Genomic DNA, 18178 nt, shown 5'->3' with positions numbered 1-18178 from the left:
AGGGCTCACGCAGGGCCACGTAGAGGCAGCCAAGTGTTGCGTAGAGCACCAGAGGGGCCAGTGCAGCTGATGTAGAGGCTCTTAGTGCTGATGCAGGGCCTACTGGGGCTGATGCAGGCCAAGAAAGGCTGACACAGGGCCAACGTGAGACAAAGAGGGGCTGATGCAGTCCAGATTGAGCAAACGTTCGGGTTACAAGAACAGTTTTGTGCTGAGGAGCTACTGGAAGGGTTTTCCGGGGGTTTCAGCTGGGAGATTTCTCTCAAACTGTGAGGTATAGCTGCTAAGAAAATTCTCTTTTGGGTAGGCCAGTTACAGTACCCAGATTGTACTCTGATATTTCTTGATAAGAAAGCCCTCAGATAGCTGCACTGGTTTTCCCGTATTGGGTTTTTTCGAGGACATTGGTCCAAAAATAATGGTGTCATGTGGTGTGTTTGTTCTTGTTTCTTCTAGTTGCTGATATGTAATATGTTGAGCATGGACTGGTGTTTATTTTCAGTATTTACTTTGTAAATAACTTGCTAAAGAAAAATAACAAGCAGGTAGGAATAAATCAGGAAAAGTGCATGAAGGGTTTCTAAACTAGTTAAAAACTTCAACACTAGACAATCTCGTATTTTTTGTCCACGCAGACCTTCAACTCATCTGCTCCAACGTTGTCTTCTATGCAACTTGTCAAGCGAATCTCATCGCTTCACAAAACATCATAGTACAAGGTTGTCGAGTATGAATCGATGCACATTTTCTTACTGGGTTCCCTAAAACAACCCATAGCGGGGGGAACCAGAGTTCAACCCACTCAACTTCCAATTGCTTGCATTCACCATTGTTCCACACACTAGTGAACGGCTCAATGCTCATTATCAAAGACTCCAACACTACTACCAGAGAAACATTGATCCATGAGCTCTCTATGACTTGGTAATAATGCCACAGTCGCCAACACATTCTAAGCTTTTCGATCCACACTGGTCCCAACCAAGCACCACTACATGGAGAAACATTGGGCTCACAAGTGACGCCAAGCTCCGCCTGAATGAATGTAACTCTTCACTGGTGACTACAACAATATGCCAGGCAACGCAATCCACAGAGAGGAACAGATTGGATCCATAGGCAAAATCGAAATTCTTAACTCACGATGTTCAAATAAAGAGAGATTTGATGTGCCACGACAGATCTCGCCAACAGACTCTGCTCACACGGCCTGCAGCAGCGATACCAACAATCACTCACACCAGCCTTACAATGTGAAAAGCTGATCACCAATTTAAAAAATGATCACTACACTCCCTCTACTCTCACAACGTTGATTGATGGACAAAAAAAGGAAAAAGAAAAACAATACACATATACTTTATTATTTCCCTGGCCTAGGAGTTGCCAAGGTCTAGGCCCAAATGGGCTCTGATACCATGTATGTGAAGGACTTCCTAATAGACTGGCGGTTGCAGCGGTTCCAGTAGATGGTTGTTGCTTTATATGGACACCGACAAATGCATGAACAAGGTACAAAGTGTAATTACCAGACTGGGCCAGATGTAGATCTTGCAGATTGATATCGAGATGTGTAGTCATCAAGGAGGTGTGTTAGAAAATGTAATTCCTACTTGTCTCGGTTGTGATCCTTGCTATGTAAGGTAGTATGTTCCTATTAGTTAGGAGTTGTTTCCTAGATTGGTGTGTGGTTGAGATATTCTCTCAACCAAGTGATTGTGTGTCCAAGATACTTTCCCTATCTTGAGACAACACTTCATATATTTATTTGTAACATTATTTGATTAAAGAGGAATATAGATTTCCTTATGGAAATTTAACAAAAACATGTTTATATTTTTATACATGTCAGTTCCTGTTGTATTTGGATCCTAGCTTTTCAGAAATCTCATGGATCCAGATCTGACCGTGCTTCTGGGTTCTAGTTTTAAAGTTTCGTTACTGTTGAGCACTTGGAGCTCTTCATTGAAGGAATATGGTAACAAACATCAAGCTCCAAATTTGTGTAATTTATGTTAGTAGACAGTATCATATAGGTTAATATATATGTCACCAATCGAACATTTCGATGTTAGGGCTATTGGTTAGGTGGTATATAATAATGTAAAGAAGGATAAAAAACTTGAGAGAATGTTATATATATATATATATATATATATATATATATATATATATAGTGCATAACCTATCTCAGGTTTCTGATCATGTGCTTGTTGCAGCGTCATTATTATGTTCATGTTCATGTGTTTCGCTTTTTTACCATGCACTTGTCTAAAATCATACAGAGATTGCTATAACAATATGAGAATAGCTGTGTTAAAATCTATTTAAGAGTCAATCACTATACAAATAATCTAAGAGTAACTGATATAGAGATAAGTCCAAGAGTCGAACATTATACTATATAGTAATGGTATCATAATCAGTCAAGCGGTCAGTTTTTGATGCAACAAAAGGAGATAAGTGAATGGAATCTTTGTGGTAGTTAACTATTTCTATCATACAATTATAATTGCTTTCTTTTTTTTATTCCCTTCATTGCTATGTTTTGAATCAACCTAGCAAAAACTATTTTATGAATCAACGACAATATGTCCTTCGCAGTGTTCCTTGAAAGGAAAATGGAATGCCTATTCATATAAGTTTATAACAAGTAATGACCACTTCTACAAGAAGCATGAGTATTACTGAAATGAAAATGGTGACAAGTCACAGAGGAAAAGAAATCCAAACCATGGGAATTAGAGGGAAAAAGTAAAAATTTATAAATTGAAGTGAGACATAGAATGGTAACTTAAAGCAGGAAAGACACATAATATACCTTTTGTATTAAGATCCGCCTGAATAGTTCTGAACGCAATGTTGCCATCACTTTCTCCCAGATTGTACTCATGTTCGTTACAAAAATAATGGTAAATATTGGTTCCAATAAATAAAGAGTACCTATTTTACTGAGCAACCCCCATAGTTGCTCTGAGTTTGACCCAATAAGGATTTCAAAAAATCGACCTGTATAAATACCATACAAGAAATAATATCACGTTGAATGTTAATATCAAAAATATGTTCCATTTTGTATAATTGTCACTTTGCCTTGAATACAAAAATGCACATAATAGTGTGTAAACCCATCCTATATGATTATTGTGTTTGATTAAAACCTGGTTCTCCAAAAATATGTGAACTGTAACACATCAAAGGTTCTCCACTTTTCCAATAGAGACACAGTCCACAAGACAACAATAAAATACAATAACATGCTTGGAAAACCAAAAAAAAATATTCTTAAAAGTTGTGAAACATTGACATGACTTCAATGCATCGTTGTGTGAGTAGCAAATTTTAAAGTTATAGTGGGAGTCCAATGTTTTAAAATTGGTGGTTTGTGCAGAGATAGAAAAATATGAATGGGTATTCAGAAAATACATTTCTTTAAACTTTTATGAAGAAAATGTGGAAAAGGTTGGCATAAAAAAAGCACCGTGAAAAGAAGATTAAGCGACTGTGGATTTTGATGGCCGATGGTGGATAGTGTACTTCAAAAGAAATTTATAGAGGATATTAGAGAAACTGGATTATTTGGCTAAGAATCACCCACTTTTGCTACTTAGGAGAAAAATGCCATTGTTTCTCTCTGCGACAAAAATTCGCTTTGCATCTTACAATGTTCAGCTCTACCCATACCCATCTTGTAGCACTTAAACCCTCTTGTTCGTTTCTAATACCATGCACTCTTGTAATAGGAATTCTCTTTTCATCCAAGCCCGTCGCACTAGCCTGCTCTTGTGGTCTCCTATAAAAGCTCTTTGTCCTATTAAAGAATGACAACAATTAATGTTAATAATGTAATTATCTGATAAAATCTAGTTTTATCGTTCAGATAGTTACATAACCATAGGTAGTTATGTTACAAAATGTTTGAATATTAAAGTGGTGATTGCCCGAGAGGCTTCATGTAATATTTTGGAGAGTCATTTTGACCTGGAGCAATAAGAATTCCAATCCCTTACCCCGTGGATGTTTTCTTGACACACTGTCAGGGTTTTACCACGTAAATTTTGTGTGTTTCTTGAAGTGTGATTCAATTTCTATTTCATGTACATTTCTTTCTTATTTGCATGTTAACAGGCTCAAAATACCAACAAGTGGTATCAGAGCTTAAAGTTGTGAGGGTCGTGAGGCAATTGTAAGGCAAAACTTGAAGACTCAACTAGTGAATTTTTCCGCACATAAAAGAGCAATCGATCAATTATGTCTCGAGCAGCACCTATGTAGAAGTGTAAAACCCTGTTTGCGAAACCATTTGAAAGGCCAAACCAGGCCCACTAAACCGTGCAACTCACCAACTAAACTAATCCTTGAGGCTAATGTAGATTAAAATTTATTTAAAAAGTGATCTTTAAATATTATGGAATACCTTATCCTTATCTATAATTACTTAAAATAATTTAGAAATACTCTACTTACTAGAGAAATATATTTGAGAACATTCCAATGTTTAAGGAGAAATCAATGAGTTAAAATGATATATTTTAATATCAAATTATAGATTTTTTAAGACATGGAACCTTTATATCGATGATATTCTTCATTGTGTTTTTCTTTTATATTGAAAACATCTAAAATGAGTGACCTCATTGATATCAATCATTTTATTTTGTAATTTTTTTAATAAATTATCTCTGTTGTTGGAGATTTTTGGAAGAGAACTGTGTAATAGATTTAGTCCATCCAAAGTTTCAAATGGTTACTTCATCCATCATCTCAAGTTCTTTGGTTCGTCATGATGGATGGAGTATCCATCCATAACATTGGACTCACTAAATAAATTACAAAATTCTCTTCGAGAAATATCCAAGAGTATGAACCAACATAGATCCAACTTAACGTTGTATGTTTCAACCTTCTAGAGGGATCAAATCTCTCCATGTCTAGACACAAAATTCTCTTCGAGAAATATCCAAGAGTATGAACCAACATAGATCCAACTTAACGTTGTATGTTTCAACCTTCTAGAGGGATCAAATCTCTCCATGTCTAGACCTATGTTTTGAGTGAAAAACTTGACAAATGGTTTTCACCTCGATATATATGATCCCTCTAGGAGCGTGATTAATATGGGGTTAAGATAGACCTACGATGGTTATATAATATTATATCATATCTATATTTGTATCTATGTGTCTCTTTATTATTCTCTCTGTCTATTTCAGCCCCCAGCATACACACTCTCTCTCCATATCTATTTATCTCTCTCTCCATCTCTTCCCCCCCCCCTCTCCTGCTCTCCTCTATCCCTCGTCACTCCCTCTCTCTCTCCCTCCAACTCCCTCTCTTCTCCTCTCTCTCTCTCCTTCTCTCTCTTGAGTCCTTTCTCTCTCCCTTTCTCTCCCACCTCCCTCTACCTCTCCCCCCCTCCACCCATCACTCTCTCCTTCTCTCTTCCCTACAACTCCATCACTAACTCCGTCCCTCTCTCCTCTCTTCACCCTCCATCTATCTGTCTCCCTCTCTCTCTTCCACTTCTCTCCCTATCTCGCTACTCTCCTCTTCTCTCTCTTACCTCCTCTCCTCTCTCCCTCACTGTCTCTCCATCTCTCCCTTGTCACTTCCTCTCTATATCCACCTTTATCTCTCTATGTCTTTGTCATTTCCTCCCATTCTTTTCCCCTCCATCTCCATATCTATCTCTCCTTTTCTCTCTCCCCTTATCTCTCTCTTCCTTCCTCTCACGCCTTTTCTCTCTCCCCTTCTCTCTCCCCTCCTCTCTCTCTTCCTTCCTCTCTTTCCCTCTCTCTCATCTCTGTATATCTCTCTCACCCATCACTCCCTTTCTCTCTCTCTCTCTCTCTCTCCAAATCTGTCACTTTGTACTCCCCTCTACCCCACCCCCCTCTCTCTCTCTTAAATTTGATCGCATTATATTGTGTTTAAGAAGTATCTGAATTAGAAAAAAAAGAAAACTCAATTGGTTGTAAAATATTAAACCTATATTTTGGATCAATCGTGTCAAAGAAAAGACAATAATGAAAAGCTTAAAAGAATCATGCACTATCTTTTCTCTATTATTGTGAGTCACTTTGTTTGACTTAATTCCTTGGATCCTTACTTAAGACGGATCTATGTTGGCTATTAATAATAATATTTATATTATATAAATTTCACATATTTATATATAAAAATATTCTGATTTTTTATTTTATTAAAACAGTGATTTAATTTCTATGGGAATATTTTTAATCATTACTACGATAGAAGGTTTAGATATATCTCAAAAGAAATTATAATTTTTTTCTTTTAGATTTAATGAAAAAAATGTTATAAAATAAAATTAAAATACAATATTTATAAAATATTTTGATTGTGAAATAAGTTATGGTGATTGGGCATGTGGCATTGATAAGTAATGGTATTGGTCCATGGTATTCTAACAAATCGTATTCACAAGTTAAGAATATCCATGGCAAAGTGGGGTGAATACCCATAGTGAAGAATCTTGTCATATTGTTATAAAATATTTTGATTGTAAAACAAGTTATGATGTTCAAGCATGTGTTATTGATAAGCCATAGTATTGTAACAAAGCTTATTCACAAGTTCATGGTTAAGAATCTTATAATATTGTTATAAAATATTTTGATTGTGAAATAATTTAGGGTTTTTGGGCATGTGGCATTGATAAGCCATGGTATTAGCCCATGGTATTGTAACAAATCCATAATAAAACAAAAATTTTAAAATTTTAATATCATTATTTTTATTACTTTAAATTTTTATTGTTAATCGAGGTAACATTTAAATGTTTAAAGTCATACCCATACCCGGGTTTATATTACTTTAACTTTTTATTTATTATTTTGTAACTTTTTAGTTATTACTTTTAACTCTTTAGTTATTACCTCTTAACTCTTTATTTATTACTTTTTAAGTTCTTAGTTATTACTTTTAACTCTTTATTTAACAACCAACATTTAAATATTTAAACTTTTAATTATTTTTCATTAAACCAACATTTAAAATTGTTTACATACTTACCTTACACCTACACATGTAACCTATATTTAGACTTTTGGCTTTGTTTTTAAAATTTAATGAAACTCCATTATTCTAAGAAACAATAAAACAATTATATTTTTATATTTGATTTCCTTCATTTAAATCAACTTACAAAAATTGTGGAGGAATTTTAACTCCAAAAGGTTTGTTATTCTAACCAACAACAAAAAAAAAAGACACTCTGGTGGATTCCGTCAAATTATCAATTCAGAATATATAAATTCATTTTAGGGTAAACCCAACCCTAAAAAGAAATCTCCCACAAATATATATAGTCAAACCTATCTCTCACATCGATTTGTACAATTATTCTGTTCGTTCTGTGTTCTTTGCAGAGCGAAGCATAACTGCGGAGGCGAATCCATTAGATATACTAAAACCCATCTTGCGCCTTTCAGAGGCAAGCGTGACTGCTGAGGAGAATCCGTTAGATATACTGAAGAGTCATCGATTAGATCGCTTTAGACGTTCGTAGCTTATGTCGTCTAAAAAGCCATCGACGGCTTCCGAAGCGAGCTCAAATGAACGACACTCTCGTTGTGGTGGAAGGAACAGCCGCACTCGCTCCATCGCTCCAGACTAGCCCACGCTTCCAACAGATTCTGAGAATATCTTAGAATCTGTACCAAACATATTAGTGTTTCAGCAAATGATTCTTCTCAGCTTATTATTTGAATGATTCTTGAATGTAATTTGTTCGAAGCGTGGGCCAGTGTGGAGCGAGGGCTGCTGTTCCTTGCACCACAAAGACCAAGTGTCGTTCATTTGAGCTCGCTTCCGAAGCCATCGATGGCTTTTTAGGATATAACCCACGAACGTCTAAAGCGATCTAATCGAGGGCTTTTCAGTAGATCTAATGGATCCGCCTCCGCAGTCACGCTTGGCTCTGAGAGGCGTAAGATGGGTTTTTAGTAGATCTAATGGATTCGCTTCGCCAGTTATGCTACGTTCTCCGAAAGAACATAAGAACGAACAGAATAATTGTCCAAATGGATGTGAGAGATAGGTTTGAGTATATATATTTGTGGGAGATTTCTTTTTAGGGTTGGGTTTACCCTAAAAGGACTTTATATACTCTATTTTTTTTTTTATGACGGGGAGGTAATAATTTGATGGAATCACAAAAGTGATTTTTTTGGTGTTGGCTAGAATAACAAACTTTTTTGGACTTAAAATTCTTTCACAATTATTTTAAGTTGATTAAAAAAAAAACCAAATATAAAAATATAATTGTCTTACTTTGTTCCAGAATTATAAATGGCTTATTAAATTTTAAAAACAAAGTCAAAAGTTTGCTACATTATAGATATGTAGATGTAATGTAAGTATGTAAATAATTTTAAATGTTGGTTGTTAAATAAAGAGTTAAAAGTAATAAATAAAATGTTAGAAGGTAATAAATAAAGAGTTTAAAGTAATATAAACCCTATAGGGATGGGTGTAAACATTTAAATGTTAGCTCAATTAATAATAAAAATTTAAAGTGATAAAAATAATGAAATTTATTTTTTTATATTTTCATTTTTTATAACTTTGTTACAATACCGTGGGCTAATACCATGGCTTATCAATACCACATGCCCAAAACCATAACTTATTTCATAATCATTTTTTATAACAATATGACAAGATTCTTAACCATGGATATCCCCCCGACTTTGCTATTAATATTATGAACTTGTGAATAAGCTTTACTGTAATACCATGGGCCAATACCATGGCTTATCAATAACACATGTCTAAAAATGATAATTTATTTCACAATCAAAATATTTTATAAAAGTATGACACTATTCCTTACTATGGATATTCACCGCACTTTACCATGGATATTCTTAACTTGTAAATAGGATTTGATACAATACAATGGACCAATACCATTGCTTATCAATACCACATGCCCAAAAGCCATAACTTATTTCACTATCAAAATATTTTATAAATATTGTATTTTAATTTTATTTTATAACATTTTTTCATTAAATCTAAAAGTAAAAATTTATAATTTCTTTTGATATATATCTAAACCTTCTATGGTCTTGAATATTAAAAATATTCCCATAGAAATTAAATTAAGGTTTTAATAAAAGTAAAAATAAGAATATTTCTAGATATAGAGATGTGAAATATATATATAATGTAAATATTATTATTAATAACCAACATAGAAATTAAATTGAGGTTTTAATCAAAGTAAAAATAAGAATATTTCTAGATATAGAGATGTGAAATTTATATAATGTAAATATTATTATTAATAACCAACATAGATCCATCTTGACCAAGGATCCGAGCAATTAGATCAAACAAAGTGACTACCAATAATAGAGAAAAGAGACTGCCTGATTCTTTTAAGTTTTTGATTATTGTATTTTCTTTGACATGCTTGATGCAAAATGTAGGTTTACTATCTTCCAACCAATCGAGCATTTTAATTTACATAATTCCTTAAACATAATATAATGTAATCAAAGTTATGAAAGATAGGGGTGAGAGATAGGGGGTGGAGGAGAGAGGAGTAGATGGTGGAAGAGTTGGAGAGTGGAGAGAGAGAAATAAAGGGAGAATGATGGGGTGAGTGAGATATATGGAGGTGAGAGGGAGGGAAAGAGAGGAAGGAAGAGAGAGAGTAGGGGAGAGAGAGAGAAGGAGAGAGAGGGAGTGAGAGGAAGGAAGATAGACGTGGATATAGAGAGGGAGTGACAAGGGAGAGATGGAAAGAGAGTGAGGGAGAGAGGAGAGGAGGTAAGAGAGAGAAAAAGAGAGTAGCGAGATAGGGAGATAAGGGGAAGAGAGAGAGGGAGACACATAGATGTAGGGGAAACTGAGGAGAGAGCGAGGGAGTTAGTGACAAAGTTGTAGAGAAGAGCGAAGGAGAGAGTGATGGGTGTGTGGGGGTGGGCGGCAAGAGAGAAAGGACTCAAGAGAGAGAAGGAGAGAGAGAGACTGAGGAAGAGAAGGAGTTGGAGGGAGAGAGAGGGAGAATGGTGGAGAGAGAGAGGGAGTGAAAATGGAGAGAGAGAGAGAGAGTGAGGGGGAGAGAGAGAGAGATATATATATATAAATAGATATGGAGAGAGAGTGTGTATGTTTGGGGGGTGAAATAGAGAGAGAGAACAAAGAAGAGACACATAGGTACAAATATAGATATGATATAGTATTAAATAACCATCCTAGATCCATCTTACCCCCATATTATTCAAGCTCCTAGAGGGATCAAATATCTCGAGGTGCATGCCTTTTCTCAAGTTTTTCACTCAAAATATAGGTTTGACCCTTGATAGATACATGGTTAAGATGGATCTATGTTGGTTCATGTTCTTGGATATTTGCGGAAGAGAATTGTGTAATTGATTTAGTGAGTCTAGTGTTATGGATAGATACTCCATCCATCATGATGGACCAAAGAGCATGAGATGATGGATGGAATAACCATCCAAAACATTAGATAGACTAAATATATTACACAATAATCTTTAGGAAATCTCACCCAATAAATATAATTTATTAAAAAAAATTACAAAATAAAATGACTCAACCTACTTATTTTGTATGTTTTCGTTATAAAAGAAAAGACTCACAATGAAAAATTTCATCCATATAAATATTCCATGTCTTAAATAATCTATAATTTGATATTATAATATATCATTTTAACTCATTGATGTTTTAGTTATGAAGGAAAAAACTCACAATGAAAAATATCATCCATATAAAGATTCCATGTCTTAAAAAATCTATAATTTGATATTAAAATATAACATTTTAACTCATTGATTTCTCCTTAAACATTGGAATGTTCTCAAAAACATTGGGATGTCTGTTAAAGCACCTTTGCTATCGAGAAGTTAAGAGTTCAATTCTCTTGCTTGAGATCAATTCTGTGGTTGAACTAAATCTACTTGGTACTAAAATTCCATAGACATAATGATCACTAATATCAAAATACCATAAACCACACTAAATAAAAACACACAAAAACTTAGTTAACATTTGAATTATATTTATAAGTATTACCTTTTTCAATTACAATTAATAACTTTTCAACTAAAAACCTTACTATTTTACATATCAATATTTCAATTATTATATTTCAAAGTGATATTAATAATATTTGAAAAGGAAAGCCCATTCTCTAATTTTTATTAATATATTTGTAAGTTTTGTTCATAACTATTTAAAGAAAAACATTGTTATTTCACTTTTCCATCTTTTGTTATTATGTTTACAACTTTTAAATAATATTAAATTAATGATAATTTTGAATTATTCTTTCTTAAAAAGAAAAAGCGATAATAAAACGCAATAATAATATATTTGATATTACACATTAATCAATGAGAAATGTAATTGAACTAGGTTTAAGTAAGATAAATTTCGTATGTAAAAATTATACCAAATTGAAGGGAAATAAATAATTATATTTTTATTTGTCAAGAAAATATAGTTAAATTTGTTATGATGTTGTATGATTTAACATTTCAATAAATTAATATATAGACTAGGAAATCACATTATGTCCAATGAATTAGGGCCTTCAATAAATGTTAGAAAAATCAAAATTGTCTTTTACCATTTCAACGTCATTGATAAATGTTAACTAATTTACTTATCATGTGTGTCTTTTATAAGATGTTAGAGAGAAGATAAAAAACATTATAAAATGAAATTTTATGTTTTAGTAATGACTTCTTGCAATGCATACAAAAAAATTGATGTCATATGATGCGTAATCAATAGAATTTCGTTAAAAGGACTATATAGTTGAGGTGTATGAAAAGTTTTGTAGGATCATAAAATTTTAGGCCACAAATGATATGCACTATGTTTTGGATTAATCTGTGATATAGGCTTGAGGTCAATACATAAAATAAGACAATATAATCAACTTAGATATTTCCATAAGTTGAGGAAGCTAAAGTAAATAGAGGACTTAATTTTTTAGAAGGAAATATGAAATGAGCCCCAACGAGTAATTATATGTAAAACTATTTTGATATAAAATGATTGAGTCACTAAAATATATTTTCAAATACAACTACAATATCTAAAATTTAAAAATCCATAATATAACTACTAATTTTGCAATTTGATTGATTTAGTAGAAAATAAATGATGCCACAAATTATTTAATTACCATTACATGGAATAATAACTACAATAGAAAAAAAACACATTCAAATACAAAATTAAAATACATAGAGTTGACAAACATTGTTTCAAATCTATGAGGAATTATTAATGTATCCTATCTACTTTCGCTGGAAAATACTAAATACTACACATCACTTCTTCACTTTTCTTCTTTTAATTCAGTTTGGGAAAATTCTACTATTGTTTTTTAATAGACTTGATTAAACCACATCCCAAATTTACCCTCATCTCTTACGTAAAACCCCTTTTTGTTCCTTATCTTTTTACTGTGTGACTACGAAAGGTATCAATGTTCCCATTCCCGTTAACTCTTGATAAGTGTTTTTCTTCCACATCCCATAAAGAAACATCAATAAATCCCAATCCTTAGCAACACTCCACTCTCAACTGTTTGTTAATCTTTTTTTTTAATAAGAAGGAAGGCGTTGAATTCGCAAAACCATGCTCTATCGCCTGCTGCCTCATTCGCGTTTTGTCCATGTAATGGTAATTAAATAATTAGTTTGGCATTTTTCGTTTCGTACTAAACCAATCAACTTGCAAAATTAATAGTTATATTTTCAAGCATTTTTAAATTTTAGATATTGTAGTTGTATTTGAAAATATGTTTTACTGACTCAACTATTTTATATCCGTTTTATGTATAATTACTCGTTGAGGCTCATTTCATATTTCCTTCTAAACAATCAAGTCCTTAACTATATCTTCCTTCTAATGAAAGTCTATTCATTGCACATCATATGGCATTAAAAAAAAATTATGCATTGCAAGAAGTCATCACTAAAACATCAAGTTCCATTTCATGATATTTTTTTATCTGTTTGAACCATATTTCTCTCTAACGTATAAGAAAACACACACATGATAAGTAAAACAGTTATCAATGATGTTGAAATTGTAAAAGCCAATTTTGATTTTTGTAACATATATTGAGGGCCCTAATCCATTGTACATAATGTGAATTCTTATTATATATATTAATTTATTGAATGGTTAAATCATAGAACATTATAAGAAATTTAACTTTATTTTGTGAAAAATAAAAATATAATTATTTATTTCCCTTCAATTTTGTATAATTTTTCTATATGAATTTTATCTTACTTAATCATGTTTAATTTCTTTCGTCTTTTATTAGTGTGGAATATCAAATATATTTTTATCCAGTTTTATTACCACTTTTTCTTTTTAAGAAAAAATATTTCAAAATTATCATTTCAAAATTTAAGAGAAATTCTTCGGCGTAAATTACAAGATAAGTGTGGTTCATCGTCACGACAAGTTGGTTCGAAACACGTCCACAAATGTTTTATCTTGTGATTTACGCCGAAGAATTTCTCTTAAACTTGATATGGATCACAAAGCCTCAATTCAAAATTTCAAAATTGTCATTAATTTAATATTATTTAAAAATTGTACTCATAATAACAAAATATGAAAAAGTGAAATAACAACACTTAGAAATATATTAATAAAAATTAAAGAATAGGGCTTTCCTTTTCAAATATTAGAAATATCACTTTGAAATATAATAATTGAAATATTGATATGCTATTAATTGTAATTGAAAAAGGTAATACTTATAATTATAATTTAAATGTTAGTTGAGTTTTTGTGTGTTTTTATTTAATGTGGTTTACGGTATTTTGATATTGGTGATTATTATGTCCTTGGAAAATTAGTACCAATTAGATTTAAGTCAACCACACAGACCTTAAGCAAGAGAATTGAACTCTTAAATTCTTAATAGAAAATGTGCTTTAACATTAGAGACTCACGAGCTAAACTAATCCTTGAGGCTAATGTAAATTAAAATTTATTAAAAAAGTGATCTTTAAATATTATGGAATACCTTATCTTTATCTATAATTACTTAAAATAATTTAGAAATACTCTACTTACTAGAGAAATATATTTGAGAACTTTCCAATGTTTAAGGAGAAATCAATGAGTTAAGATGATATATTTTAATATCAAATTATAGATTTTTTAAGACATAGAATCTTTATATCGATGATATTCTTCATTGTGTTTTTTATTTTATAATGAAAACATCTAAAATGAGTCATTTTATTTTGTAATCTTTTTAATAAATTATCTTTGTTGTTGGAGATTTCTGGAAGAGAACTATGTAATAGATTTAGTCCATCCAAAGTTTCGAATCGTTACTTCATCCATCATCTCAAGGTCTTTGGTTCATCATGATGGATGGAGTATCCATCCATAACATTGGACTCACTAAATAAATTACAAAATTCTCTTCGAGAAATATCCAAGAGTATGAACCAACATAGATCCAACTTAACGTTGTATGTGTCAACCTTCTATATGGATCAAATCTCTCGATGTCTAGACCTATGTTTTGAGTAAAAAACTTGACAAAAGGTTTTCACCTCGATATATATGATCCCTCTAGGAGATTGATTAATATGGGGTTAAGATAGACCTAGGATGGTCATATAATACTATATCATATCTATATTTGTATCTATGCGTCTCTTAATTATTCTCTCTCTCTCTATTTCATCCCCTAGCATACACACTCTCTCTCCATATCTATTTATCTCTCTCTCCACCTCTTCCCCCCCCCTCTCTCTCTGTGCTACTCTCCTCTATCCCTTGTCACTCCCTCTCTCTTTCCCTTCAACTCCCTCTCTTCTCCTCTCTCTCTCTCTTCTTCTCTCTCTTGAGTCCCTTCTCTCTCCCTTTCTCTCCCACCTCCCTCTACCTCTCCCCCTCTCCACCCATCACTCTCTCCTCTCTTCCCTACAACTCCATCACTAACTCCGTCCCTCTCTCCTCTCTTTACTCTCCATCTATGTGTCTCCCTCTCTCTCTTCCCCTTCTCTCCCTATCTCGCTACTCTCCTCTTCTCTCTCTTACCTCCTCTCCTCTCTCCCTCACTGTCTCTCCATCTCTCCCTTGTCACTTCCTCTCTATATCCACCTTTATCTCTCTATGTCTTTGTCATTTCCTGCCACTCTTTTCCCCTCCATCTCCATATCTATCTCTCATTTTCTCTCTCCCCTTATCTCTCTCTTCCTCTCACGCCTTCTCTCTCTCCCCTCCTCTCTCTCTTCCTTCCTCTCTTTCCCTCTCTCTCATCTCTATATATCTCTCTCACCCATCTCTCTCTCTCTCTCTCTCTCTCTCTCTCCAACTCTGTCACTTTGTACTCCCCTCTACCCCACCCGCCTCTCTCTTAAATTTGATCGCATTATATTGTGTTTAAGAAGTATCTGAATTAGAAGAAAAAGAAAACTCAATTGGTTGTAAGATATTAAACCTATATTTTGGATCAATCGTGTCAAAGAAAAGACAATCATGAAAAACTTAAAAGAATCATGCACTATCTTTTCTCTATTATTGTTAGTCACTTTGTTTGACTTAATTCCTTGGATCTTTACTTAAGACGGATCTATGTTGGCTATTAATAATAATATTTATATTATATAAATTTCACATATTTATATATAAAAATATTCTGATTTTTTATTTTATTAAAACACTGATTTAATTTCTATGGGAATATTTTTAATCATTACTAGGATAGAAGGTTTAGATATATCTCAAAAGAAATTATAAAAATTTTCTTTTAGATTTAATGAAAAAAATGTTATAAAATAAAATTAAAATACAATATTTATAAAATATTTTGATTGTGAAATAGGTTATGGTGATTGGGCGTGTGGCATTGATAGGTAATGGTATTGGTCCATGGTATTGTAACAAATCTTATTTACAAGTTAAGAATATCCATGGTAAAGTTGGGTGAGTACCCATAGTAAAGAATCTTGTCATATTGTTATAAAATATTTTGATTGTAAAATAAGTTATGATGTTCAAGCATGTGTTATTGATAAGCCATAGTATTGTAACAAAGCTTATTCACAAGTTCACAATATTAATAACAAAGTAAGGGTGAATATCCATGGTTAAGAATCTTATAATATTGTTATAAAATATTTTGATTGTGAAATAAATTATGGTTTTTGGGCATGTGGTATTGATAAGCCATGGTATTAGCCCATGGTATTGTAACAAATCTATAATAAAACAAATATTTTAAAAATTTAATATCATTATTTTTATTACTTTAAATTTTTATGGTTAATTGAGGTAACATTTAAATATTTAAAGTCATACCCATACGTGGGTTTATATTACTTTAACTTTTTATTTATTATTTTTTAACTTTTTAGTTATTGCTTTTAAGTTTTAACTCTTTATTTATTACCTTTTAACCCTTTATTTATTACTTTTTAAGTTCTGAGTTATTACTTTTAACTCTTTATTTAATAACCAATATTTAAATATTTAAACTTTTAATTATTTTTCATTAAGCCAACACTTAAAATTGTTTACATACTTACATTACACCTACACATGTAACCTATATTTAGACTTTTAGCTTTGTTTTTAAAATTTAATGACACTCCATTATTCTAAGACAAAATAAAACAATTAATGTTTTTTATATTTGATTTCCTCCCTTTAAATCAACTTACAAAAATTATGGAGAAATTTTAACTCCAAAAGGTTTGTTATTCTAACCAACACCAAAAAAATCACTTTGGTGGATTCCGTCAAATTATTAATTCAGAATATATAAATTCATTTTAGGGTAAACCCAACCTAAAAAGAAATCTCCCACAAATATATATAGTCAAACCTATCTCTCACATCGATTTGTAAAATTATTCTGTTAGTTCTTGTGTTCTTTCAGAGCGAAGCATAACTGCGGAGGCGAATCCATTAGATCTAGTCAAGCGTGACTGCTGAGGAGAATCCGTTAGGTCTACTGAAGAGCCATCGATTAGATCGCTTTAGACGTTCGTAGGTTATGTCGTCTAAAAAGCCATCGATGGCTTCCGAAGCGAGCTCAAATGAACGACACTCTCTTTGTGGTGGAAGGAACAGCAGCCCTCCCTCCAGACTAGACCACGCTTCCAACAGATTCTGAGAATATCTTAGAATCTGTACCAAACATATTCTAATTTGTGTTTAAGTAAATGATTCTTCAGCTAGTGTTTAAGCAAATGATTCTTCTCAACTTATTATTGGAATGATTCTTGAATGTAATTTGTTCGAAGCGTGGAGCGAGGGCGATTCTTCTCAACTTATTATTGGAATGATTCTTGAATGTAATTTGTTCGAAGCGTGGAGCGAGGGCTGCTGTTCCATAGATGGCTTTTTAGGATAAAACCCACGAACGTCTAAAGCGATCTAATCGAGGGCTTTTCAGTAGATCTAATGGATCCGCCTCCGCAGTCACGCTTGGCTCTGAGAGGCGTAAGATGGGTTTTTAATAGATCTAATGGATTCGCTTCCCCAGTTATGCTACGCTCTCCGAAAGAACATAAGAACGAACAGAATAATTGTCCAAATGGATGGGAGAGATAGGTTTGAGTATATATATTTGTGGGAGATTTCTTTTTAGGGTTGGGTTTACCCTAAAAGGAATTTATATATTCTATTTTTTCTATGACGGGGAATTAATAATTTGATGGAATCCACAAAAGTGATTTTTTGGTGTTGGCTAGAATAACAAACTTTTTGGACTTAAAATTTTTTTCACAATTAAAATTCCTTCACAATTATTTTAAGTTGATTAAAAAAAAAATTCAAGTATAAAAATATAATTGTCCTACTTTGTCCTAGAATCATGGAAGGCTTATTAAATTTTAAAAACAAAGTCAAAAGTTTGGTACATTGTAGATATGTAGGTGTAATGTAAGTATGTAAATAATTTTAAATGTTGGTTGTTAAATAAAGAGTTAAAAGTAATAATTAAAAGTTAAAAAGTAATAAATAAAGAGTTTAAAGTAATATAAACCCTATGGTGTAAACATTTAAATGTTAGCTCAATTGATAATAAAAATTTAAAGTGATAAAAATAATGAAATTTGTTTTTTTATATTTTCATTTTTTTATCGCTTTGCTACAATACGTGGGGCTAATACCATGG

This window comes from Pinus tabuliformis, chromosome 8 (genome assembly GCF_031772625.1).
Source record: "Pinus tabuliformis cultivar Carrire ecotype Pingquan chromosome 8, CPIR1, whole genome shotgun sequence".
In the NCBI taxonomy this organism is placed as follows: Eukaryota; Viridiplantae; Streptophyta; class Pinopsida; order Pinales; family Pinaceae; genus Pinus; species Pinus tabuliformis.
Note: the sequence above shows the minus strand (reverse complement) of the source record.